The sequence below is a fragment of the Sus scrofa genome, chromosome 7, assembly GCF_000003025.6.
Source record: "Sus scrofa isolate TJ Tabasco breed Duroc chromosome 7, Sscrofa11.1, whole genome shotgun sequence".
Taxonomy (NCBI): domain Eukaryota; kingdom Metazoa; phylum Chordata; class Mammalia; order Artiodactyla; family Suidae; genus Sus; species Sus scrofa.
This window is the reverse complement of record NC_010449.5, coordinates 28,962,245-28,988,430: the sequence shown is the minus strand read 5'-3', so window position 1 is coordinate 28,988,430 and position 26,186 is coordinate 28,962,245. Positions and strand designations below refer to the sequence as shown.

Sequence of the window (26,186 nt, the reverse complement as noted above, 5' to 3'; positions counted from 1 at the left end):
CATACCTGTGGTAAAAAGTTAGGTTCAGAGAACTTAAACAAATAAGAAAGGTCCCAGCTTGAAACTGTCCCACCCAGAACTGTGGTCTTGTCATGACACTAGACAGGGCGATGTGACCTGTGTTGTGCACGTTATCTTCCAGCTGTCAAAGTAGCGACATAATAAACACACCTTCGTGGTTAAGCAGGACACCAGCCTAATTTAATCCAAAAGATCGTAACTGCACCTAACGTCAAAGCCTGTGAGTAAATTTCAACCCTGAGCGTGAGACACCCTAATCTGTTCCCTTCATCTTCCCAGAACTGGAGCTTTGCGACCACTGCTGATAGGACACAACTGCCGTGCTCCCTGTGCCCAGTTCTTCAAAGTCATACAGGTTCGAAAAGATGAACTAGAATCTTCCCCATACTAGTTTTTGCTGCTCCTTAAAGTGGGACTCTCGGGGGGGAAAAACAAACAAACAAACAAACAAACAAACAAAAAAACCTGCTGCCTTTAAGCATGTAAACAAACAAATAACCAGCCAGGAAACTAACTATTGAGGAATAAAGTGGAAGTTGGAGAAAAGAGAGCTCCGTTTATTAAAAAACAAACCAACAAAAAAAAACCCTTTCTTCTGGACAGTATACATACAGCCTGAGAGCCACCACATCTCAGAATAACTTGTGTTTTAAAATGAACACTGACCATCCAATTACCAAGAGGTATTTTAACTGAATTCCTGTTAGATAATAGAGTCTCTTCAAAAGGGAACAGAATGAAAAACATTACCTAAGAAAACTGGGCATCACTTTGGAAGTTCATAAATTCTTTTTCACGGGGCCCCCAATTTAGATGAGCGCTAATCCTCACCCTGGTATGCGACTAAAATTGTCTGCGAAGAGCAGTTGTCCCCCGACATTCTGGCTGTGGCTGTCACGTAATAGTTCAAGAATGCAGTGTCATTTAAGGAGACACCAGAATTTCCCGAATCGAATGTGGAGTGTGAGGACGTCTGTACATTACATGGTAAAAATGTTTATCTCCAACAATTCGAAAGTTATAAATCATTGTCAAAGAAGTACAAAGGCCCTGGGTCAAAATATTCACGTAGATGTTTTAGTTTTGCGTATTTGTGGGTAAAATGGCAAGACTCCATTTGCCTATGCAAAAAATAGAAATATCTGTTCCCTGTTTGCCACAAACACTGACTGCACAAACATAACAGCAAAATTAATCACAACCAGGGGTTAAAATGGCACAAAACACAGAGTCATTAGCAGTGTGGGGATCACAGGTCCCTTGGAGAATCTGGTGAAATCTGCAGGCTTCCTTTCAAATGCACATCACACATGTACACAGACACCAAATTTTACCTACAAGTTCAGGGAGTGCGTGACCTTTTAAGCTCAGCTGCAAAATGTTTTCTCACCCTACTGCAAGGTTACATCAGAGTCACCAGGCTGGTGCGTGGTCTGTGCAATCATAACCTCAAGTGTGAATATTCAAGCGAGAAAATAAAAGAACCCCAGCATTACTAAGAAACTGCTTTCCTTAAGAGACACCGCAGCAGAAGCAGGGGAAAGTTACACCTGATCAGGTGGGCTCCAGGCTATTTTAAACGTCAGGGTTGAGCAATGGGAAGAAAACTGACCTATCCAAATATCAACTTTTAAAAGTAAGTATAATTTTAGACTGTGGGCCAACTTCTGCCATATAAGCACTTTATCATTTGGCAAAACCAAATGTCAAATTTACACCTTAATGGACAGAGTAAATTTTTCAGTATAACATCTGAATTCTTTTATGAAGGGGAAAACATGAATAAAAAGAGACCTAAGTTCTTTATGAGCTGAATCAAGAGATGTTTCTTTCTTTCTTTTTTTTTCTTTTGGCTTTTTGCCTTTTTCTAGGGCTGCTCCTGCGGCATATGGAGGTTCCCAGGCTAGGATCGGAGCTGTAGCCGCCGGCCTACGCCAGAGTCACAGCACCGCGGGATCCAAGCTGCATCTGCGACCTACACCACAGCTCACAACGCCAGGTCCTTAACCCACTGAGTGAGTCCAGAGATCGAACCCGCAACCTCGTGGTTCCTAGTCGGATTCGTTAACCACTGAGCCATGACTGGAACTCCAAGAGATGTTTCTTAAATGATGTTTCTATGCTCCGATGCTCTCGGTGTGGCAGGGGTCGGGTGGGGGGCTGTGGCCAGATTACTCTCTCCTGCGAGTCAAACGTACAAATGTCTTCTGTCCACTACCAGAGCTGCAGCTGGTCCTTCATGTGACTCTGACCACGTGGTTACCAGGCAGCATCTCCAGTCTAAAAAACTACAAAACTAAGGCAACAAACGACATGCTCTTTAAAACTCCCCGTTGTTTTTATTCAGGTTTATATTCAAAAGTAAACAGTGAGAATCAGGGTCACTTAGCAGAAGAGAACATTTCAGATCACAGGTCATTTTGTCACAGGGTGCTCTGAAGTGGCATTACATAGGGCCCAGGGCCCTCAGGAAGGTGGTGGCCACAGGTACATCACAGCAGTGGCCAGCCCCTGGGGACAACCCCCAGGGTAAGCCCGGGACCCCTCGCCTTCTGTTGGCCTGACGACCAGGCTGCCTGCCTTCTGGTGACAGACCAGCCCCCAACTCCCAGCGAAGCCACTCCCAGGCTCCGTGAGATGGTAAATACTGTTTAAAGCTTCTAGGCTGGTGAGTAATTTGTTACATGGAAAATCCCAGCAACATGGATGGAGATGATCCAACCAAGTGAAGTAAGAGAGAGACAAATCTCATATGGGATCACTAACAGGTGGAATCTAATAAAAATAATACAGATGAACTTCATGAAACAGAAATAGACACTCAGACACAGAAAACAAACTTTTGGTTGTGGGAGGGGAATAAATTAGGAGTTTTGGATTAAAAGAAACACACTGCTATACATAAAAGAATTAATCAACAAGGATCTGCTGTATAGCACAGGGAACGTGACTCAATATCCTATAAAAACCTATATGGGAAAGGAATCTGAAAAAGTATATATATAAAACAGAATCACTTTGCTGTTCACCTGAAACTAACACAACAGATAAGCAATGAGATCCTGCTGTGTAGCACTGGGAACTATATCTAGTCACTTATGACGGAGCATGATAATGTGAGAAAAAGAATGTATACATGTATGCGTAACTGGGTCACCTTGCTGTATAGTAGAAAGCTGACAGAACCCTGCAAACCAGCTATAATGGAAAAAAAAATTAAAATCATTAAAATTAAAAAAAAAATACTAACACAACATTGTAGGTCAACTATTCCACAACTTTAAACGTTCGTTATGCAGAATAGATAACTAGTACACTTGTCTTTTTTTTTTTTTTTTTTTTTTTTTGGTTTTTTAGGGCCTCACCCACAGCATACAGAGGTTCCCAGGCTAGGGGCTGATTTGGAGCTGTAACCGCCAGCCTACACCACAGCCACGGCAACGCGGGATCCCAGCCACATCTGCAAGCTACACCACAGCTCACGGCAACACCAGATCCTTAACCCACTGAGCAGGGCCAGGGATCAAACCTGTGTCCTCATGGATGCTAGTCAGACTCATTAACAGCTGAGCCATGGCGGGCACTCCCGACCTGTCTTTATATTCTTTTCTGAGCCTCGGGCCCTCCTAAGTACTGGTCACCAGGTAACATTTCTTCACTGTGCGTCCCGTATAACCACCCCCATACTGAATTAACATGCTTTTTTCACTTCCTCTCCCCGACCCAGACAAACACCACAAAAGCCTACACACCTACAGACAAAAGGCTGCCGTCTGCACACCTCTTACCCAACACACTCAGGAGACCGACCGGCCGGCCCGCCCCGTCCGTGACCATGGGGAGGTGAGACCAAGCAAGGCCTTGTGGGCTCCTGCGCACACAGGCTTTCCTGTATCCCCCATTTCTTGTTTTTGGGGAATGGGCTTCAGCCTCCCTGACCTTGCCTGGGTTCCAAAAAGCAGGTGCAGAGAGTTGCTAATCCGGGAAGGGAGGGGGGTGAAGAGACCAGCGAGGAACAGTCAAGAGACAGCGGTACAGCCTTGGGGCAGGGCCCTGGTCCCCCTCCGGGAACGTGGATAACAATACTTTTGAGTTCATCCACAGAGCTAAAGCCCTCAACAAATGGAAGATGTCAATGAAGCCTTCTTCATTTCCAGAGAGAAGGATCACCGGCTCTGAAAAGCCATGCAAGCTTGCCTCTCCCCTGATCCTTATCTGCGGCCCTGTTTTCCACTCCCCAAACTATAAAACCACCTCCCAATCTCTCCCAGGGGGGGCACAGTCTTTAAGACATTAGTCTGCTGTGGCCTCCTTTGCCTGGCAAAGCAACAAAGCTATCTTGTTCTCTCTCCTTCACCCAAAACCCTGTCTCTGCATTTGTATTTGGCACCAACAGACAGAGGCCAAGGGTCAGCAACAGGCTGAGCTCAAGGCGAGGGGGACGCAGGAACCAGGGTGACCCCCTGCTCAGCTTCTGCCAATCGTTGCCTTGGAATATGAGGGCCAAGGGTTACCAGATGGCCTGTTTTGTTTTTTCAAAAGAAGGCTAACCTCTGCATTTGTAAATGAAATTGCCCCTTTTTTTTTTTTTTGGTTTTTAGGGCCGCAGCATATGGAGGTTCCCAGGCTAGGGGTCAAATCAGAGCTGGAGCTGCCTGCCTATACCACAGCCACAGCAACGCAGGATCCAAGCCGCGTCTGCAACCTACACCACGGCTCATGGCAACGCCGGATCCTTAACCCACTGAGCGAGGCCAGGGATCGAACCCGAAACCTCATGGTTCCTAGTCAGATTCGTTCCCACTGCGCCATGATGGGAACTCCTAAATTGCCCAATTTTTAAACACAGTTTAAAATTTTACAATAGTACACAGGATAAAACGTAGCTACTGTCTGGATTCAGCCTGTGGACCGTCGACTTCTGGTCTCCACTCTAAATTAATCTTCCTAGAATTTCTCTCGGATCCACCTTCCTCAAAAGAACCTGTGAGCTTCTTAAGGGAAATGGAGCCACTCCACCTGGCTTTGACCACAGCTTGCACACGGCCCCAACTTACCCTTCCAGCCTCCCAGACCCCTTGGGAATGTTCTGTTCCGGCAGCCTGTCCGACTCCCTCTGCAAGAACCGTGTGTTTACGCTGACAATGTTCCAGCCCACTGCCCCATCCACACCCCGCCCACATCTGAAACCAAAGGTCCCTTCCTCCGGCAAAGCCTCTCGATTGCCCAGCCCGCTTCTGAAGTCCTGCAGCCAAGCACTGTGACAACACGCGTGTAATCATTAACCTGGGGTCAGTGGCTGGTGCTACCATCTTGGACTTGCACTTGAACCTGGTATATTCATTCAGCTTTCCAAACACTTAGACTGTTGAGTAGTGATTCCGTAATACTGTATCTAGGATACACTGGATTTGGTTCATTCACAAACCACGAAGCCCAGAGGCCTCCCTGACTGTACTGGGTGCTCAAGACTATACACAAAGATGACTATACACAGTCCGTGATGTCAGGCTGCTCACAGATCACTGGGGCAGCGAGATGCAAGCAGCTCCCTCCCTTAGCACCGACAACAAGGCGTGCTTCGGGAAATCGATGGGGCAGAAACCCAGCTCTTCCACAAAGACAGGATCCATGGAAGGAGGTGACAGTGGAAGGGGGCTGGGAATAATCAATGATTCGTCACAATAAAGAAGCCTCCCCCACCCCACCCCTGTGCCCTCCCGGGCCAGCAGGGGCCTTGCAGGATTCTGGGCACCCCTGGCATCATCAGCATCTCCCGGCTCACAGAATCCAAGCTGCTTGGTTGATTAACATTAACTGTCTCCATCTTACCTCTGAACAGAAGTCCAGCCATCATAATTATGCATAAAACAGGTGCCAGTAAATAGCTCCCTTATTAACTGAAAACCAGTCTAATGTTTTACCAGATATGATGCCAAAACAGCAGCACTATTCTCCCTTTTTTTCAAATTTTACTGAAGTGTAGCTGATTTACAATGTTGTGTTAATTTCTGCTCTACAGCACTGTGATCCAGTAATACATACATATTCTTTCCCATTATGGTTTATCACAGGATATTAAACACAGTTCCCTGTGCTGCACAGTAGACCTTGTTGTTTATCCGTTCTATGTATTACAGTTTGCATCTGCTAACTCCATACTCCCAAGCCTTCCCTCCCCCCTCCCCGCTGGCAACCACAAATCCATGGTTGTTCTCTATGTCTGTGAGTCTATCCTGTTTTGCAGATATGTTCATTTCTGTCTTTTTTTTTTTTCCGCTTTTCTTTTTTTTTTTTTTTGGCTGCCCCACAGCACATGGAGTTCCCAGGCTAGGGATTAGATTCCAGCCACAGTTGCAACCTATGCTGCAGCTGCAGCAACGCTGGGTCCTTAAGCCATTGTGCTGGGTCAGGGATGGAGCCAGGGTCCCAGTGCCCTAGAGATGCCACCAAGCCCTGCATCACAGCGGGAACTCATGCATCATCTTTTAGGTCCCACGTGTAAGTGATATCATATGACTATCGTTCTCTTTCTGACTCACTTCACTTAGTGTGATCATCTCTAGGTCCACCCATGTGCTGCCACCAGCACCACTCTTAAAAACAGATGACAAAACATTTCAAAGGCCCAGGGCTCAGATCATGGCTTATCAAGCCAGTCTTCAAAAAAAGGAACTGGAATTCTCATCTGGCTCAGCGGAAACGAATCTGACTAATATCCATGAGCATGAGGGTTCGATCCCTAGCCTCGCTCAGTGGGTTAAGGATCCGGCATTGCTGTGAGCTGTGGTTTAGGTCACAGACGAGGCTCAGAGCTGGCACTGCTGTGGCTGTGGTGTAGGCTGGCAGCTGCAGCTCTGTTTCGACCCCTAGCCTGGGAACTTTCATAGGCCCCAGGTGCGGCCCTAAAAAAAAAAAAAAAGAAAGAAAAAGAAAAAAGGAACCAAGGCTCCTGGGAGGAAGGGTTGATTCCAGGGCTGGGCAGGAAATATAGAAAATGAGCCTGGAACATTCTGTAATGCCAAGAAAGTTAGGATGCGATCAACACACAAAGCAAGGGGACAAGCCAAACCACACGGGAACCACCCCGAAGGAGCTCCTGGTGGCCAAAACTGAGATAATTCTGACCAGAGAGCAAGTAACTGAATGCTGGATTATAACCCAAAGCACAAAGCAAATATCTCTAAGTCCACACTAATACCAGTAAATGACTGGATGAATGAAATTCTGGAAAGAGACAAGCTTCCTTCACGGAAGGATCCCAGACGGGGCCAGATCCTCTGAAGGGTGTGATGCTCAGCGCTCCTGCCCTTGAGTTGGGGCTGCGCTGAGTAACTGGCATCCTAGGAACAGAGCACGGAGGAGGGAGCGTGGGGGAGGGGAGGACCCGGCAAACACAACCTCAGCCAGGCTACTGAGGTCACTGTTACAGGAGGTTATGCTGGGGTCACGCACCCTTGATATGACAGGTTGAGAATGGCACTTCAGGAGTTCCCGTCATGGCTCAGCGGTTAACGAATTCGACTAGTATCCAGGAGGACTTGGGTTTGATGCCCAGTCTCGCTCAGTGGGTCAAGGATCTGGCATTGCCGTGGCTGTGGGGTAGGCCGGCGGCTACAGCTCCGATTGGACCCCTAGCCTGGGAATCTCCATATGCCATAGGTGCGGCCCTGAAAAGCAAAAAAAAAAGAATGGTACTTCGCCCCTGTAAAAACCCAGAACCCCAATCTCACTATGAGAAAAACATCAGACAACCGCAATTGGAAGGACATTCTACCCAAGACCCAGCCAGAACCCCCCCAAACTGCAAAGGTCATTGAAAACAAGGAAAAGTCTAAGAAAATGCCACAGACCAGAGGAAGCAGAGACAGGGCAGCAACGTGTACTACGGTGTCCCGCACGGGGTCCTGGAGCAGAAACAGGGTGAGAAGGAAAAGCTCTGGGACCCCGCATCAAATACGGGGTGTCCTTGACGGGGAGGCACCGATGCTGGTCCATGAGTCATGACCAGTGAACAGACTAACGTAAGATGCTAACGGGAAGTTGGACACAGCGACTTCGGGAACCATCTGTACTTGTCTGAAAACTTAAAACTCTCCTAAAATTAAAAGCTCATTTTAAGTTAAAAAAAAACGTTCAGAGTCACATATTTCAAAAATTTCTCTGAGTGAGAGACAGAGAACGAATTAGTGGTTACCAGTTGCAGGGAAGAGAGTGGGAGGTACGAACTCTCGTGTGTAAGACAAACTCAAGGATGTATGTACAACACGGGGAATGGGGCCAGTCTTGCGTAATAGCTCTAAGTGGAAAGTAACCTTGTAAAGTTATACTTAATTTTTTTAATTTTTAAAAATTTTCTGAGTGAAAAAGAGGACTCTGGACTTAACCTTTATGCTAAAAAATTTTTTTTTCTTTTTCGGCCACACCCACAACATGTGGATTGATTCCTGGGCCAGGAATCAATCTGCATCACAGCAGTGACCTGACTCCCTGCAGTGACAAGCCAGACCCTTAACCCATTGCACCACAAGGGAACTCTAAAAGTATTTTGTAAAGATTGAACACTAACTTAAAGATGCATTTAAAAATTTTTTTTCTCTGTTTACAGCTGAGTAGTATTCCATTGTGTACATGCACCATATCTTCTTAATCCATTCATCTGTCAATGGACATTTAGGTTGTTCCCATGTCTTGGCTATTGTGAACAGTGCTGCTATGAACACAGGGGAGCATGGATTTTTTTTGTAGCTTTGTCCAGATATATGCCCAGGATAGAGATTCTCATACTGAGTGAGCTAAATCATAAAGAGAAAGACAAATACCATACAATATCACTTAGATGTGGAATCTAAAATGTGGCACAAATGAACCTATCTATAGGACAGAAACAGACTCAGACTTGCACTTTCCAAGGGGGAAGGGGAGGGAGTGGGATGGATGAGGAGTTTGGGGTTAGCAGATGCAAACTCTTCCATTTAGAATGGATAAGCAATGAGGCCCTGCTGTACAGCACAGGGAACAAAACCCAGTCTCTTGGGACAGACCATGATGGAAGATAATATAAGAAAAAGAATGTATACATACGTATGACTGGGTCACTCTGCTGTACAGCAGAAATTGGCACAACACTGTAAATCAAAGATACTTTAACAAAAAATTTAAAAAGGCTTTAAATTTTTTCCTTGCTCACTAGGCCTCCTTTATCACATCCAGAGATTTTATTCTGAATAGCATTACAAAAATAAATTGTCTACTCAAAGATCACAGTCAACTCAAGAAACACCTGAAGGAAAGTACGTTTTGATGATACAGACACTAGACCGCTTCATTGGAAATTCTAATAATTACAGGAGTAGGATGCCTTGGGCTATACTAACGGGCACTCCCCGGCCCTTTGTGCTCCACAGATGAATTTACCAGCTATTAAGTATGAATATCAGGAGTTCCCTTTGTGGCTCAATGGTTAACAAACCAGACGAGGATCCATGAGTTGGCAAGTAATTAAACTCAGAAATGCGGAGTTCCCGTCGTGGTGCAGTGGTTAACGAATCCGACTAGGAACCATGAGGTTGTGGGTTTGGTCCCTGCCCTTGCTCAGTGGGTTAAGGATCCAGTGTTGCCGTGAGCTGTGGTGTAGGTTGCAGACACAGCTCGGATCCTGTGTTGCTGTGGCTGTGGTGTAGGCCGGGAACCCAGCCTGGGAACCCTCCATATTCCACGGGAGCGGCCCAAGAAATAGCAAAAAGACAAAAAAGAAAAAAAAAAAAGAAATGCAAGGCATGAGGAGAGTACGGCATCCATGTGTAAGGGTATCCGTATCCAGCAAGTAGGAAACCACGTTCCCTGGTCAAACCCTGAACCTATTCAGAAATGAGATAAACTAGATGAGCTCTGGTGAAGAATAACCACACAGACGGATGGATGAGAGGAGAGAAAGAAGGTGACAAATGGAAGACCAGATGTCACTTTTACTTTCCATAAAACCTAAACTGAAGTAAAGATTGGTATGTATACAAAATGGAATAGTACTCAGCCATCAAAAAGAAGGAAACCATGCCACTGGCAGCAACATGGATGGACTTAGAGATAACCATACTGAGTAAGGTAAGCCACGGGCCTCCTCATCTTCCTCCATCCTCGAGCTGAGCCATTATCCTCACCTCTTTGGGAACCACCTGCTCATCCTTACCGCTCAGCTCAGCACCTGCCACAGGCAAGTTAAGTCAGTGCCTGTGGATTTTAAATCTTGCATAAGCAAAACAATAAGAGCTGCTTCTGGGACATGATTCCCCCCAGCCCCACAAAACACGGATTATGATGAGATGGAATGCTTACAACTTGCAGGTTCACTCACCCCATTTTTAGCGACCCCTTGCATTTGATAAATGTGTCTTTGTTCTCCTAGCAGATGGGAAGTCTGAATTCTTCAGAATTTCACACTAATCTTGTCTGAGCGGGTCCCCGTGGTGGAGCTCCCCATCGGTCCAGAACAAAGCCAAGGGCCTACTTGCTGACTTCTGTGTTTACTGCCAAGCCCTGTGATTCCAGATCATCCCTGCCCTTGATAGCACACTCTTAGCATCCTAGTCCTAGTGCATTTTTAAGCAAGATGTCTTAAGAAAAGCAAAGTGTCCTATTGTCCCCAGCATGGAAACCAAAGGTCCATCAGTGACGGGCAGAAAATCACCCATCCCCTGAATGAGGGTCATGGGCTGCCTTTTTAAAAGTCTAAGCACTGGAGCATCAGACAGTAATGGCTGAAAAAATAGGTTCAGGAAGACTTGATTGGCCATCAGGATATTCAGGAGAAAAGAGCGTACGTTGTCAACTCCAAGGTCAGACAGATTCCTGATTTTTGGAATCCTCTGCTTCTTCTGACCTCAGCTGATTGCAATTGGACATCAGTTCCCTGGAAAAGCAGAAGCTAAATAGATAACCGGGCAGAGTGCAATTTCCTTGAAACTATGATTTGATTCATAGTGAAAAAAAATCTACTAATTTATTGAAACATTAAAGGTCTTTTGGATGGATGTGTGTGCCTGTGTAACTGTTGTACAGCAGATATTATCACAACATTATATACTTCAACAAAACTTTAAAAAATGAAAAAAAAAATTTAAGGTTTTTTGTGTTTTGTTTGTTTGGTTTTGTGTTTTTGTTTTTGTTTTGGCTATGCCCACAGCATGCAGAAGTTCCCAGGCCAGGGATCAAACTCACACCACAGCAGTGACTATGCAGGATCTTTAACTCCTAGGCCACCAGGGAACTCCCTAAAAGTTTTAAATTGCAAAGTACCATCCAGGACTCCAGAATTAGGAGAATAACAATAACATTCACTGCATTATTGAGTTACCATATGCCAGGCACCCTGCCAAGAAATCTCAGGCAGTAACCCGCATCCACCTCACATAACCCTAGGAAGTATGTACAACTGCTCCTCCCATTTTATAATCGAGGTACAAAGATGTTCAAACTAGAGCACAAAACAGCATGGCAGACTCTGCCTGTGGGCTCCCCCAGTGAACCTGCCTTAGGTAAATGCAGCTGGAACCAACAATCCTGTAGTCACAAAAATTAAGTACGTGTCTGCTCATTATCACCTCCAATTTCATTTCAGATGAGTAAACTGAAGCGCAGAGAGGTAGAGTAATTTAACCAAGGTCACTTAAATCAGGACTGGACTTGGAAGGTCAGCTCTCTAAACCAAACTAGACTAAATGCTTTGCATTCCTAGACACTGCACAAAATGATACAAAATAGCTTAGGTATTTTATGGGCTTAAGCACTTCATTATTCAAGACAGGCTGCAAGTCTCACCAGAGTTATTCGCATGGAAAAATATGAAACACTGTAACACACACCACAAAAGATAAAATTAGACTTCCACCTCTTCAGAATGAAACTCAAAGGTTACAGAGAAACATAAGAATTACTCATGGGTATTTCTTCATCATACCCATATGCAGAGATTATTAATAACCAAATAAACGCCAGGCTTTGTTTAAAAAAGAAAAAGCATGGCTATTAAGAGATTCTAACATAGAAATTTTTTTAAATTTATTTTTTTTTTTTAGGGCTTCACTGCGGCATATGGAGGTTCCCAGGCTAGGGGTCCAATCAAAGTTGAAGCGGATGGCCTATGCCACAGCCACAGCCACACCAGATCTGAGCCGTGTCTGCAACCCACACCACAGCTCATGGGCAGTGCCAGATCCTTAACCCACTGAGCAAGGCCAGGGATTGAACCTGCGTCCTCATGGATATGTCGGATTTGTTTCCACTGCGCCACAAGGGGAACTCCAAGAGATTCTAACACGGAATTCTTTAATAACTTTCTATCATAAATGAGTAATGTTACCTTAATAAAACAAATATTAGTAAAGAAAAAAAACAACCTTCATGAAATATTCATGCTCTTAAAAATCAGACTCCAAACAACACTCGAATTTAATTGTTACTCATAAAGAAAGATGCTATTAAGTTTTTCCTCGCCAAATATCTTGAAGAAGAAAAGCTTAGTAAATACTGAACCGTATAAGATATACTTCTATTGGTTAGTGTCCAGCTTTTGAAAAAAAAAAAGCTAGAATAACTTGCATAATCAAGAGACCCCCCTCCGCTATGTGGCTACCACACAATCTGTAGAGTTAAGACCCTTGAGTTCGGTCAGTTACACATGAAACCCACATTTTTTTCAAGTATTAATAGAAGCAAGGTATTTTTTCAATGTCAAGACATGTCTCAACACAAGAGTCTATTCCAATGAAATGATGGATCTGCCATAATCTAACCAATTCCCCAATATTGAGCAGTTAGAACTGCTTCCAATTCTTCATGATTACTATTAATACCGCTGTAACCAAGACCCTTGTTAAACCTTTATTCAAATTGATTTCCCCTTCTAATAAATTCTGTTTGTTTTTTGTTTTTATCTTTTCTAGGGCCACCGCACCTGCGGCATATGGAGGTTCCCAAGCTAGGGGTCGAATCGGAGCTGTAGCTGCCAGCCCACACCAGAGCCACAGCACCGCGGGATCCAAGCCCCGTCTGCGACCTACACCACAGCTCATGGCAATGCCGGATCCTTAACCCACTGAGCAAGGGCAGGGATCGAACCCGCAACCTCATGGTTCCTAGTCGGATTCGTTAACCACTGAGCCACGACAGGAACTCCCCCTTGTAATAACTTCATAAAAGTGAAATTTCAGTCAACATGAATATATACCTTATCCTGCAGAAATATTGTATCATTTCCTGTCTGTGTATCTTTAAAAGAAATACTGTTTGAAATAGCACAATATGAAATACCTAGAAGTCTACACTAATTTTTAAACATTAGTATATTTTATATATATATATATAGTTAGTGCGTATATGTGTACATGTATACACACATCTCTATTATACAAACAGTATCTTTTTAAAATACTGTGCTTTTTTATTGCAGGGAAAAATGCATAACATAAAAATTACCACCTTAACCATTTTTTGGGGGGGGGCACACCTGCAACATATGGAAGTTTCCAGGATAGGAGCTGAATCGAAGCTACAGATGCCAGCCTGCACCACAGCCACAGAAACTCGGGATCCGAGCAGCGTCTTCGACCTACATCACAGGTCACAGCAATGGTGAATCCTTAACCCGCTGAGTGAGGCCAGGGATCGAACCCCCACTTTCATGGATACTAGTGGGTTCATAACATGCTAAGGCACAATGGGAATTCCCATCTTAACCATTTTTAAGTGTAGAGTTCGTTAGAGTTAAATGTATTCACACTGCGATTCAGCCAACCTCCAGAACGTCTCATCACAGAACTGCAACTCCGTACCCCTTAAACAAGTTCCCCCACCCCCATCCCTGGTGACCACCCCTCTACTGTCTGCGTCTATGAATATGACGACTCTAGAGACCACATGTAAGTAGCACCACACAGTATTTGTCTTTTTGTGACTGGCTTGTGTCCCTTAGCGTAAGGTCCTCAAGTTCCATCTGTGCTGTAACACAAGTCAGAATTTCCCTCCTTATTAAGGCGGAATAATATCCCATTGCCTGTCGAGACCACCTTTTGTTTATCTACTCAGCCACTGATGGACCCTCAGGTGGCTTCCACCTCCTGGCTCTTGTGGATGGTGCTGCCCTATAAAATACTGTGCTTTCTCACCAATAGTCATAAATACAGTCAAACTATGACCAAGTCCTTGGCACAAAGAACTCCAGTGATTTCATCAAGAGGAGAGAGAGAGCGTGAGAGTAATCCCATGAACATATCTACACCTTCCGCATACCTGCTGGACCAGAATGTACCACTTCTGAGCACATTCAACCCACTGTAGAAAGAAATCACGCACGAGGAATGAAAAATGAACAAACATCTCCACTGGGTGGAGTAAAAAAAAAAATTTTTTTTTTTTGTCTAATCCTCTATGATTACTCACTTACAGTTACTAGCGCGGTAGGTATTAGGTGTTACGATGCCGATTTTACAAAAAAGAAAACGGAGGCTCAGACTGTGTTAGCCATTCACCCGATGTCTCAAAGTCTGAACTGCCAAGCAACTTATGTCTAAGTTTAAAGCTTCTGTTCTCTTCATTCTTTTATGCTACAAATTATCTTGTTAATTTCCAGTCACTAACACCTATGATAGATAAAAACACTGCCCTTCTCAGAACATCAAGCTTACACACTTTAGACACTTACTTTCTCTTATTCAGAAATCTGGGGAGAAAACACACCCTTTTCCTCCTTTGGGGCCCCCTCTAAGAATATGTCATCAGTCACTAAATATATCTACCTCACGTATTGACTTTCATTTGTTCAGAAAGAAACTATGGTTTGCTGGTTGGTAGGCTGGAAACTAAATATGTTTTATTACCGTATTTTCTCAATTACTGATGAGCTTAAAACACACGATTAACCACACTCTGGGTGAAGGAACCTACAGCCATTCTAAGAAAGAAAAAGAAAATTGTACTAGTAAACCTGCAAGTGTCCAGTGATTGATTTTGCTGCAGAACAAAAGAAAGCAGCCAGATCCTTCAATGAGAGTAACCCCACTGCCTGCCCTTGGCCAGCAGTACCAATGGTCCCGCTCAGTAGGATGCTACTGATGAGAGGGTAAAGAAGCAATCTGCTAAGTTCCTCCCCACGGGAAGACTGAAGCTGGGAGACGAAAAGCAAACACACCTGGAATGAAAAAGAAATGCCAACAAAGGCTAAGGGACCCGGTGGACAGAAGCAGCTGATGCCAAAAGCTGCCTCAGATCTCGGCCACTAGGTATCCATACACCAAATCCTTTATCCTTGCATCCTTTCGCAGGAGGTAGCTGCCTCACAAGTTTCTGTATCTTGAAACCAAGTAAGACTGGTAAGGATGAGGTGTTGTAACGGAGGCCCTGTTCCGTGTATACTGCAGGACAGAGCAATTAATTAGCTAAGTATATGAACGTGGTTACCAACCAGGAGGATTCAGTGGGAGAAGGGGAAGAAGAACCTGTGTACAGATCCAAATAGTGAGCACTGCTAATGAACTTAGGATCTGCAGTTTTTACAGCATCCAATACATGGAAGCAATGTAAATGTCCATCAACAGAGGACTGGATAAAGAAGATGTGGTACTTATATACAATGGAATATTACTCAGCCATAAAAAAGAATGAAAGCATGCCATTTGTAGCAACATAGATGCAACCAGAGATTCTCATAGTAAGTGAAGTAAAAGACAGAGAAATACAAACATCATATGATATCACGTATATGTGGAATTTTAAAAAAATGAAACAAATGAACAAATTTACAAAACAGAGAGAGATTCATAGACATAGAGAACAAAAGGGAATGATGGGGAGAAGGGATGGACTGGGGGTCTGGGATTGGCATGTGCACACTGAGCTGCATGGAATGACTGGCCAATGGGGGACCTGCTGTACATCACAGGGAACTCTACCCAGTATTCTCTGATGATCTATATGGGAAAAGAATCTGAAAGAGAATGGATGTGTGTACATGTGTAACTGAATCACTTTGCTGTACAGCAGAAATGATCACAACATTGTAAACCAACTGTATTTCGATAAAATTTAAAAAATAAAAAAAACGGAATAAAATAGGTAACTAACAAGGACCTACAGTATAGCACTGGGAACTCTACCCAATCTTCTGTGATAACCTATACGGGAAAAGAGTCTGAAAGAGAATGGACATGTATATATGTATAACTAAATCACTTTGCTGTACAGCAGCAATTAATACTACGCTGTAAATCAATATGACAATAATTTTTTTTGTCTTTTTTGCCGTTTCTTGGGCTGCTCCTGCGGCATATGGAGGTTCCCAGGCTAGGGGTCGAATCGGAGCCATAGCCGCCGGCCTACGCCAGAGCCACAGCAACATGAGATCCGAACTGCATCTGCAACCTACACCACAGCTCACGGCAATGCCAGATCCTTAACCCACTGAGCAAGGCCAGGGATCGAACCTGAAACCCCATGGTTCCTAGTCGGATTCGTTAACCACTGAGCCACAATGGGAACTCCAATATGCCAAATAAATTTTTTTTAATAAAAAAAAATAGGTATCTATTTTCTAACTATTTCCATTGGAAGGACCTAGAAGCAGTGGTACCCAGCCAGCAACAAGAGCTTCTCGCATCCAGATCTCAACCTCTCAACACAAATCCTTCCTAAATAAACCAGGACTCATAGACTCACTGACAGCAGATCCTGGGCAAGCAAAGTTCAAGGTGAACTGGAAATATCCTGTGCCAGAAAGCAAAGAAATGCTTCCAGATTAACAAGAACGTGGCAAAAAGACACAGAAGCCAGCTGCACTAGTCACACTTGGGCCAATTTGAGCATCAGAAAGAAGAGCAAATGATCATGGACCCTGCCAATGATAATGAGAAAACACGAAGGTTTAAAAATACTGATAATGACTGATTTAAGGAGGAAAATGTAAGCTCTTTTGGTGGAAACCAACAGAGCATTTTTAGGGTTTCTAAACTAAACATTTTATTTTAATACAGGCTGTCAACCTGCATTGCAGCAGAAGAGTTTAAATATCTTTTCCAAATTTAACTCTCAGTCCAACTAAATGGCAGCAAGACCCACCACAGAAGAGCACGGAACACAAGCTACTGCCAGGTCCCCGCAGACATTCAGACACCAAGGAACCCGACTGGAGGGCAGAGCCAATGTGCAAAGAAGTCATTACACAACCTGAGGCCTTTTACCATCTCTTCGTATGTCACGTATCAGAATCACATTACTTGGTTCCGATTAAAGAAGGCAGCCTGAACTCCCAGTTCACCTCTACTCTCTCCTGAAAGCCCACACGTTGACAGTCAGGAGATTTATTTTTAGGACACCAGTCTACAAACAGGGAGAAAGGAAAAGGAATGGTGAAGAATGACATTCGGGAAGCAGAAAGCAGAAGAACTGGAGTAAGTAGGCTGGTGACACATAAGGGAATTGCAGCAACATGGTAATGAGACCCCATATTCATCTTAAGTTTCTGATAGAAGGTATTTTGAGTGTTTGTTTATTGTTCACTTTATTACTTTTCATTTGATTAAACACTTTTTTGTTGTATTAAACCAGGTATGTTGCAGCCTAACAATTAAAAAAAAAAAAAAAACCTATGAGTCCTTTTGTGAGCAGTTAGGCTCCAAAATCTAAGCCAGTAATGTACACACAGGAGTTCCTGCCATGATGCAGTGGGTTAAAAATCCAACAGTGGGAGTTCCCGTCGTGGCGCAGCAGAAACGAACCCTACTAGGAACCATGAGGTTTCAGGTTCCATCCCTGGCCTTGCTCAGTGGGTTAAGGCCGTGAACTGTGGTATAGGTCAAAGACACAGCTTGGATCTGGTGTTGCTGTGGCTGTTGTGTAGGCTGGCAGCCAAAGCTCTGATTCAACCCCTAGCCTGGGAACCTCCACATGCCGTGGGTACGGCTCTAAAAAAAAAAAAAAAAGACAAAGACAAGAAAAAAAAATATCCATCAGCAGTGGCTCAGGTCGCTGCAGAGGTGGGTGTTTGATCCCCACCCCGGCAGAGTGGGTTAAGGATCCGGCAACAGCTGTGGCATGGGTCGCAACCGCGGTTCATATTCAATCTCTGGTCTGGGAACTTCCATATGCTGCGAGCACGGCCATAAAATTAAAAAAAAAATTTAAGTATTATACACACACAGTTTGTCTTTCTAATTGGAGTTCCCATTCCATGTATTCTTTCCGATTAATTTCAGATGCCATTAGAACTAGCAGAGAACCTTGGTTACACATAATGTGTGTTCTTCATTGACCAACCTACTTAAAAGTAAGAACAGAAACAGCATAAACTCAGCCAGAGCCAAAACAAACAAACAAACAAACAAAAAAAAAACAAAAACTTGACCCAACAGTCAAAGAGCTGAACCCTCAGCCAGTAGCAGAAGTACCTGGTTCACACCTGAACCCCGCAGCAAAGTCCCCACCAGACACTGATGGATCAGGGAGCACTAGAAGTGGGGAGGGGGGGCTTGAAACTGAAGGGGCGGTGCCAGAAGCAGAGCCCCCACCCCATGACTGCCTGGCCCACAAAAGGTTCCAGAGACAAGGTATCTCATCCACACGAGCAGCACATGTGACACAGGTGGTGAAGAGCGTGTTCTCACGAAACCCGGGCACCTTCCCAGCATCTTCCACCCATTCTCCTCCCGCAGCTGGGGCTGAAAACCCCACCAGCCCCAGAGGGAAAACCCTAAGATGCTGATAGCAGGGATGCCCCCCCTCCATGCAATGGCCCAGCCGAGTATCCCCCAGGAAAGGCTGAAGCTGACACACCCTCCACACACTCAGCCTTTAAAAGGAGCAATCGGGCAGCCAAGGCAGAGGGCTGAGGACAAGCCTCTAACAGGAAAGCAGGGCACTAAAACAGGGATAGCTTTTTAAAAACGGACTTAGAGGAAAGAGAACAGGAAGGGAGGGGAAAACTGGGTCCCTAAAATAAGAGGAAGCCATCGATGCCAGCAAGCAAGGGAGCGGATGGATGCTCAGCATCACGAATCACCCGGGCCATGCAAATCAAAGCCACAATGGATGTCACACCTGCTAGAATGGCTACTGTCAAAAAGACAAGAGACACAAGGGTTGGCGTAGAGGGGAAAGAAGGGGACCCTCACGCGGATAAAGCTCAGTACAGGCACGGCGGAAACTAGTATGGAGGCCTCTCCAAAGCCTGGGATGTCACCATCACATGCCAAATCAATCCCACTTCTGGGCATAAATCTGGGGAAAATGAAATCACCACCTGGATGAAGTATCTGTACCCCTATGTCCACTGCAACACTCCTCGCAACAGCCGGGACACGGAACCCACTCAATGTCCATGAGTGAATACAGAAAACATGATGTATGTTTACACGGTGCAGTGGTACCATTCAGCCGTAAAAGAAAAAGGGAATCCCGCCATTCCAAACCGCATGGATGAAGCCTGAGGGCGTAATGCTGAGTGGGATAAGCTGGACAGAGAATGATGTGCTATATAATCTTACTGATGTGTGGATTATAAAAACACCAACCTCACAGAAACAGACAGCAGACTGGCGGCTGCCAGGGGTGAGGGAGATGGGCAGGTACTGGCCAAAAGGTGCACACTCCCAGTTCTAAGAAGTAACATGGGATCTGAGCCTCATCTGGACCTACACCTCAGCTCACGGCAATGCAGGGCCAGGGATCGAACCCGCCTCGTCATGGACACTGTGTCACGTTGTTAACCTGCCAAGCCACAACAGGCACTCGAAAGTGTTTTAAACAGGCTTTTTGGGTGACCCACTTGATTTACTGACATGAACTTTAGCACTCGCTGCCCAATTACACGATCATCTATTTATCCATCAGGATATTGACAGGCACTCAGGTTATTTCCAAAGTTTCCCTATAAAAGCAACGGTATGATTTAAAAAAAAAAAAAACAAAAAACCCACTTATATCTACTTGCACACACGATAGTTTCATCCGTTCAGCTTCACGGTTTTTGTCCTGTGTTCTCCAAAGAATGTTAAACTCCTTATACTTTTTTTTTAGAAACACGAAACTCCAGACTTTGGATTTCACAAGTCTTTCCACTAATGTCTTTTTTTTGGTGCCAGGATACCACCCCGAGGACAACAGGCATGTACATCTTCCCAGCCTCAGGGCTGTTTTTCACTTGCACTCGGGAGAAACTTGTTTAAGCAGCATCAACTATTAAACCTAAATAAATCATTTTAACCTTTCTGAGCCCTCCGCTGTAAAATGAGCAAATACCATTATCTGGTAATATCTAATAAGATAATGACAGGAAAGGGCCCTGTACCTCTGTTTTCCCTCCCAGGAGTATGTCTTTGCTTAATATGTATTATTCACAAGCTAGACAAGGACAAAGATATCCTCTTTTATAAAAGTAATTAAGACCTTTCTTTTTCACTAGATCATCCAACTTTATCTTTAAAATAACACAGAGAAACCAAAGACTCTTGACTTGTTCGTAAAGGACTTGTATATACTGAAATGTTTTAAAACTTTTACGGGAAAAAAATTGTAAGTTTGAAGAAACGATAATGTAAAACTTACTAAATGTTCTAATCTTTTTTTTTCTTTTGTCTTTTTAGGGCCTCGTCCACAGCATATGGAAGTTCCCAGGCTAGGGATCAAATCAGAGCTACGGCTGCCAGCCGCCAGAGTCACAGCAACGCCAGATCCGAGCCGCATCTTCAACCTACACCACAGCTCACGGCAAGGCCGGATCCTTAACCCACGGAGTGAGGCCAGGGATCAAACCTGCAGCCGCATGGTTCCTAGTCGGTTTCGTTTCTGTTGGACCACGATGGGAACGCCTAAATGTTCTAATCTTAATGATACGTCATACAATAACTCTTAAGGGAGAGACTAAAGCTGATTTCTAATTTCTTTTTTTTTGTGTGTGTGTGTGTGTGTGTCTTTTTTGCTATTTTTTGGGCCACTCCAGCGGCATATGGAGGTTCCCAGGCTAGGGGTCGAATCGGAGCTGTAGCCACCGGCCTGCGCCAGAGCCACAGCAACGAGGGATCCGAGCTGCGTCTGCAACCTACACCACAGCTCACGGCGACGCCAGATCGTTAACCCACTGAGCAAGGGCAGGGACTGAACCCGCAACCTCATGATTCCTAGTCGGATTCGTTAACCACTGCACCACAACGGGAACTCCTGATTTCTAATTTCTTAATATCCACTCCCATTTCTACTTCTTGATTACTTGTTTTTTCATTAATCTACTTTTATATTGAAGGAAGAGTCAGAAAATGGGTTTGAAAACTGAGCATTAGAAGTAGAATGAAGTATCACATGAATTAAATGACATAATGAGAAAATACATTTAAATTTTGGAATATAATTCTATAAATAATTAGAATTATATTTTATTTTTTAATTTTTTTAAATTTACATTGAAATATAGCTGATTCATAATGTTGTGTTAGTTTCAGGTGTACAGCAAAGTGACTCCATTATATATATATACACAGGTGTAAAGAGAGAGAGAGAGAGATTAGAATTACACTTTCTGATCTCCATGGATGAGAAAAAATTTCTTTCTAGTACACTCATCTTAAAACTCTTGGGGAAAACACTGAAATCAACCTTTTAAATTTGGTGACAAGAATAAACTCTAGCAAATATCACTTTAACAAAGTGTAACATGTAAGATTTTCATAAAGTATTTTTGGCTGGGCTTTAATACCTTTTTTTTTTTTTTTTTTTTTTTTTTTGACAAACTCAGAACATCTCAGTAACATTTTACCACTGAGAACTGTACCAGATATTGATTCTTTCCTGCTAGCTGGACTCTGAGGACCTCAGGACAAAGACACCTTTTAGGACAAACATGAGCTCATGGGAACATACTAATTTACCTCATACAGCACATGGCCTTACATTAAGCAGCAAGACCTCTCTTGCCCCACATACATAACACCATTGATTTCCATGGCAGCCTGGTGCAGGCGAGGGGCCCCACACGGCCTCTTGTTAAAGGAAAAATTTAGGTCTGCTTTTGAAGGGTGTCTGCCACCTGGCTCCCAGCCAATCCAATATAAACATCACCATTCATGAAGTGCTGGCTAACTCCTTGTCTCCAGGGAATTCCAGACTATCGAAAAGGTCAACATGCAATTTGAAAAGAAGAGGATCATTATATTTAAGAGGGCCCAGAACATGGACATATCATACAGAACAATACTGGCCAAGGGGCCAAAACACTCTAGCGGACAAGAAAATCTATGCAATAGTAGCTGCCCTTAGGCAGAAGGCTTTACGTACCTATCAGCCCATTTCATTCTTACAAAAATCCTGTAAGTGGGTATTAACTATATTTTGCAAGTGAGGCAATGAATTTTATTTTATTATTATTATTATTATTATTATTATTATTTGTCTTTTTGCCATTTCTTGGGCCACTCCCGTGGCATATGGAGGTTCCCAGGCTAAGGGTCCAATCGGAGCTGTAGCCGCCAGCCTATGTCAGAGCCACAGCAACGCCGGATCCGAGCCACATCTGCAACCTACACCACGGCTCGTGGCAACGCCAGATCCTTAACCCACTGAGCAAGGCCAGGGATCAAACCCGCAACCTCATGGTTCCTAGTCAGATTCGTTAACCACTGAGCCATGATGGGAACTCTGAGGCAGTGAGTTTTAAAGAGATAAACTGGCAGATCCAAGATTATAAAAGCCTTGGACTCATGAAATACGATGGCCTGTCTACCATCCACTGTAGCATGTGGCCACTGACAGTCACAGTTTGGAAACAGCCTACTCCTTTGGAAATTCTTCTAAAATGTCTGCTACAATCTTGCTGATAGGTTCCCCTGTTTTCCAGGGGAAGAGTTTTTTTCCCTTCCTTAATCTCTACAATAGTGACACCTTCAAGTCTCTGCAGTGTCCAGGACCCTGCAGGGAGGAATTTGTAGGATCATCTTGAATGAAATAATTTGAGTACAAGCATCTGCTGTTTAAATTCACCAATGCGCTTCTCTTTGGATAAAAGGATCAAACATCTACCAAACATGCCTGTGCCTGCCAGAGGCAGAACTCCTTTTCAATGAAAAAGCGAGAAGGAAGTGCTGTTCCACAACTGCTGATGTGAATCTTACAAGCAGACCCAGTTGGCCACCACGTCGACACCCATCCTAACAAAGCAAGAGCTCCAACACTGACTGGAAGCGTGGAGACCCTCATACTCCACGGCGTCCCCCTCCTCTGCTAAAGATTTAAGACAATTCCTGAGGCGGCGCTCTGCAGGGATTTCCATGGTTCACAGGGAATCTGGACAGCATGGGTACAATTTCTCTGCAGTCTCCACTTCCTAAAGTGGGCATGATGGCGCTGGAAATGGAGGCAGCGTTCCCACCACATAAATGCAGAGAACACAGACTTGTGGTTGCCAAGGAGGAGGAAGGAATGGGATGGACTGAGAGCCTGGGGTGAGCAGATGCGAACTGTTCCATTTAGGATGGGTGCACAAGGTCCTACTGTACAGCACTACATACCCCGTCTCTGGGGATAGAACATGATGGAAGATAACAGAAGAAAAGGAATGAGTATCTAAGTACGACTGGGTCACTCTGCTGTACAGCAGAAATTGGCACAACACTGTAAATCAAAGATACTTTAATAAAAAATATAAAAAACAGAAAATCCATAAATAATGCAGACCACAGAGGTCAAGGGCCATGACCCCATCTCACTGACTCTCCAAACACAGGACCAAACTCAATTGTCCACATCATTACAATTTAGTTGTTTTCTTGACTACGTCAATTTCAACATATCACTTAAATTACAGATTTCATTGGTGACACCAAGCTATCAAGATGCAGGCCACACCTGTGTGTATACACTGAATAATTAAGTAGTAAAACAGGCCTAGACTCTCATGAACTACAATTCGTTTTTATCTGAAGGATCGAAGGGACAGTAATCAGACAGATCATCCGTAAACCAGCAATCTATACGGTTTAGATAATTTCCAATTTGAACAGGTCATGGCAATGACTTTGAAATCCAGTTCTGGGAAAAGATATCATTAAGTAAGTGAGCAAATAAACGTAAAAAAAAAAATTAAGAAGTTCCTGTCATGGCGCAGCGGAAACGAATCCGACTAGGAACCATGAGGTTGCGGGTTTGATCCCTGGCCTCGCTCACAGGCGTTGCTATGAGCTGTGGGGTAAGGTCAAAGATGCAGCTCAGATCCCGTGTTGCTGTGGCGGTGGTGTAGGCCGGAGGCTACAGCTCCGATTCAACCCCTAGCTTGGGAGACTCCATATGCCGCAGGTGCAGCCCTGAAAAGACAAAAAAAAAGTTTGAAAATGTAAGATACAAATTTACCTGAAATTCCACTGCGATAGCTCATTTCTCGAGGACACATCTCAGAAGTACCCTAGTGACCACAGAGAAGTGGCTGCATTAAATACAGAATCACAGAGGAGATGGACTGAACTGTATTAAACCAATTGCAGATCTTTTTTTTTTTTTTTTTTTTTTTTTTTTTGCTTTTTAGGGCCACACCAGCGGCATATGGAGGTTCCCAGGTTAGGGGTCAAATAGGAGCTACAGTTGCCGGCCTACACCACAGTCACAGCAACACCAGATCTGAGCCACTTCTGCGACCTATACCACAGTTCACAGCAAAACCAGATCCTTAACCAGCCGATCGAGATCAGGAATTGAACCAAAACCTCATGGTTCCTAGTGGGATTCCTTCCCACTGTGCCACAATGGGAGCTCTCCTTTGCAGATCTTCTTAGAGCAAGACTTTTCATCTGGGGATAATAATAACAAGTCATCTCTTACAAATAAGAACACTCTTCTCCATGACTGAGTCATAAGAAGTAGAATTAGCAACTTTTGCTCCTGTATTTTTGCATGTGAAAACTGAATTCTGGTTTCTACCTTAATGCTCTATATTCCTGTTTTACTTTGTCTTTACAGAATATTTTTCCCAGCAGTATTTTAAGTTGTGTCCCTGGTTCCGAATGAACTTTTTTTAACCACTGTGTCTCCCTGACATAATCTGGGGGGTTGTAAGACTTAAGGAAGCCAGAGCTATCACTTTAAGCTAAAACTGCTTACCCAATTTTGGGTTTTTTTTTCCTCCTTTGGCCACCCCACCACATATGGAGTTCTCAGGCCAGGGATCAGATCCAAGCCACAATTGTGACCTATACCACAGCTACAGCAATGCTGGATCCTTAATCCACTAAGCCAGGCCGGGGATCGAACCTGTGTCCTGGTGCTGCAGAGAGGCCTCCGATTCTTTTGCACCACAGTGGGAACTCCCGGCTTATCTGACTTGGAATTCAGAGTAGAAGGCAAAAATGAAGAAATGTAGACATGATACTGACCCCCTGTGAATTCTGAATGATTTTTCATCAAATTTCCTTCTGGAGTACAAAATGTGGCAGGTTTGAATCAAAGAAGATCATTTCCATATTTTTTATTTTATATATTAATTTTATTTCTTTAAATAAATGTGTACTTATTCCTAAGTAAGCTCTTCTTCATTAAAATTACTCAGATTATTTTTTTAAGTCAAGTCTTTAAAACAAGTTCCAGACAATTGAGAGGGTCCTAAGCTAACCTGATCTGTGATTCATACATCACGTGTCTCATGCAGTTTCTAGGGAAACAAGCATCTGGGGCCAGAGAAACAAACTCAGAGCCAAGAATTGTGATTTCCTATGTGGCCGGTAGCAAATCAAATACCTTCCTCGTGACTCAAGTCAGTTGATGCAGAAACAAGGTGAAAGACAGGATCTTTGGAAAATCAGACTCAATGTCTGAATATAAAATTTCCATGTTATGTTAAAAAATAAAACTGAACTTGACTGCCCTATATTTGAAAATAATGTCACCATGGAGTCAAAAGATTACCTCTCAGCTGCTGCAGGAGTTGCACCAGCTCATAAGTAAAAACAAGGACATGCACGTTTTAAAGGAAAACCTCAGTATTTCCCTATTTAAGCAGGACGATTCAAGAATGAAAAAGCTGCTTAAACCATTAATTTGGCCAAAGGGTTTTTCCTGACCAAAGCAAGCATAGGATGTCCCTCTTCCAAGACATAAAGAATAAAATAGGAGTTCCCTGGTGGCTCAGTGGGTTAAGGATCCAGCAT

At 43.9% G+C, this 26,186-nt stretch overlaps 1 protein-coding gene across 27 annotated transcripts in view; it reads right to left on the bottom strand.

The window, feature by feature from the left end:
• DST (dystonin) overlaps positions 1–26,186 on the bottom strand; it is a 487,727-nt gene that overhangs the window by 311,719 nt on the left and 149,822 nt on the right. For 2 of the 27 annotated variants that reach the window (XM_021098582.1, XM_021098583.1), the window contains exon 1: positions 5,079–5,189. The exons of the other annotated variants lie outside the window; for them this stretch is intronic. The gene's annotated coding sequence lies outside the window, so the exon portion shown is untranslated. Of the gene's footprint in view, positions 1–5,078; positions 5,190–26,186 lie in introns of those variants that run through there. 27 annotated transcript variants of the gene reach the window in all.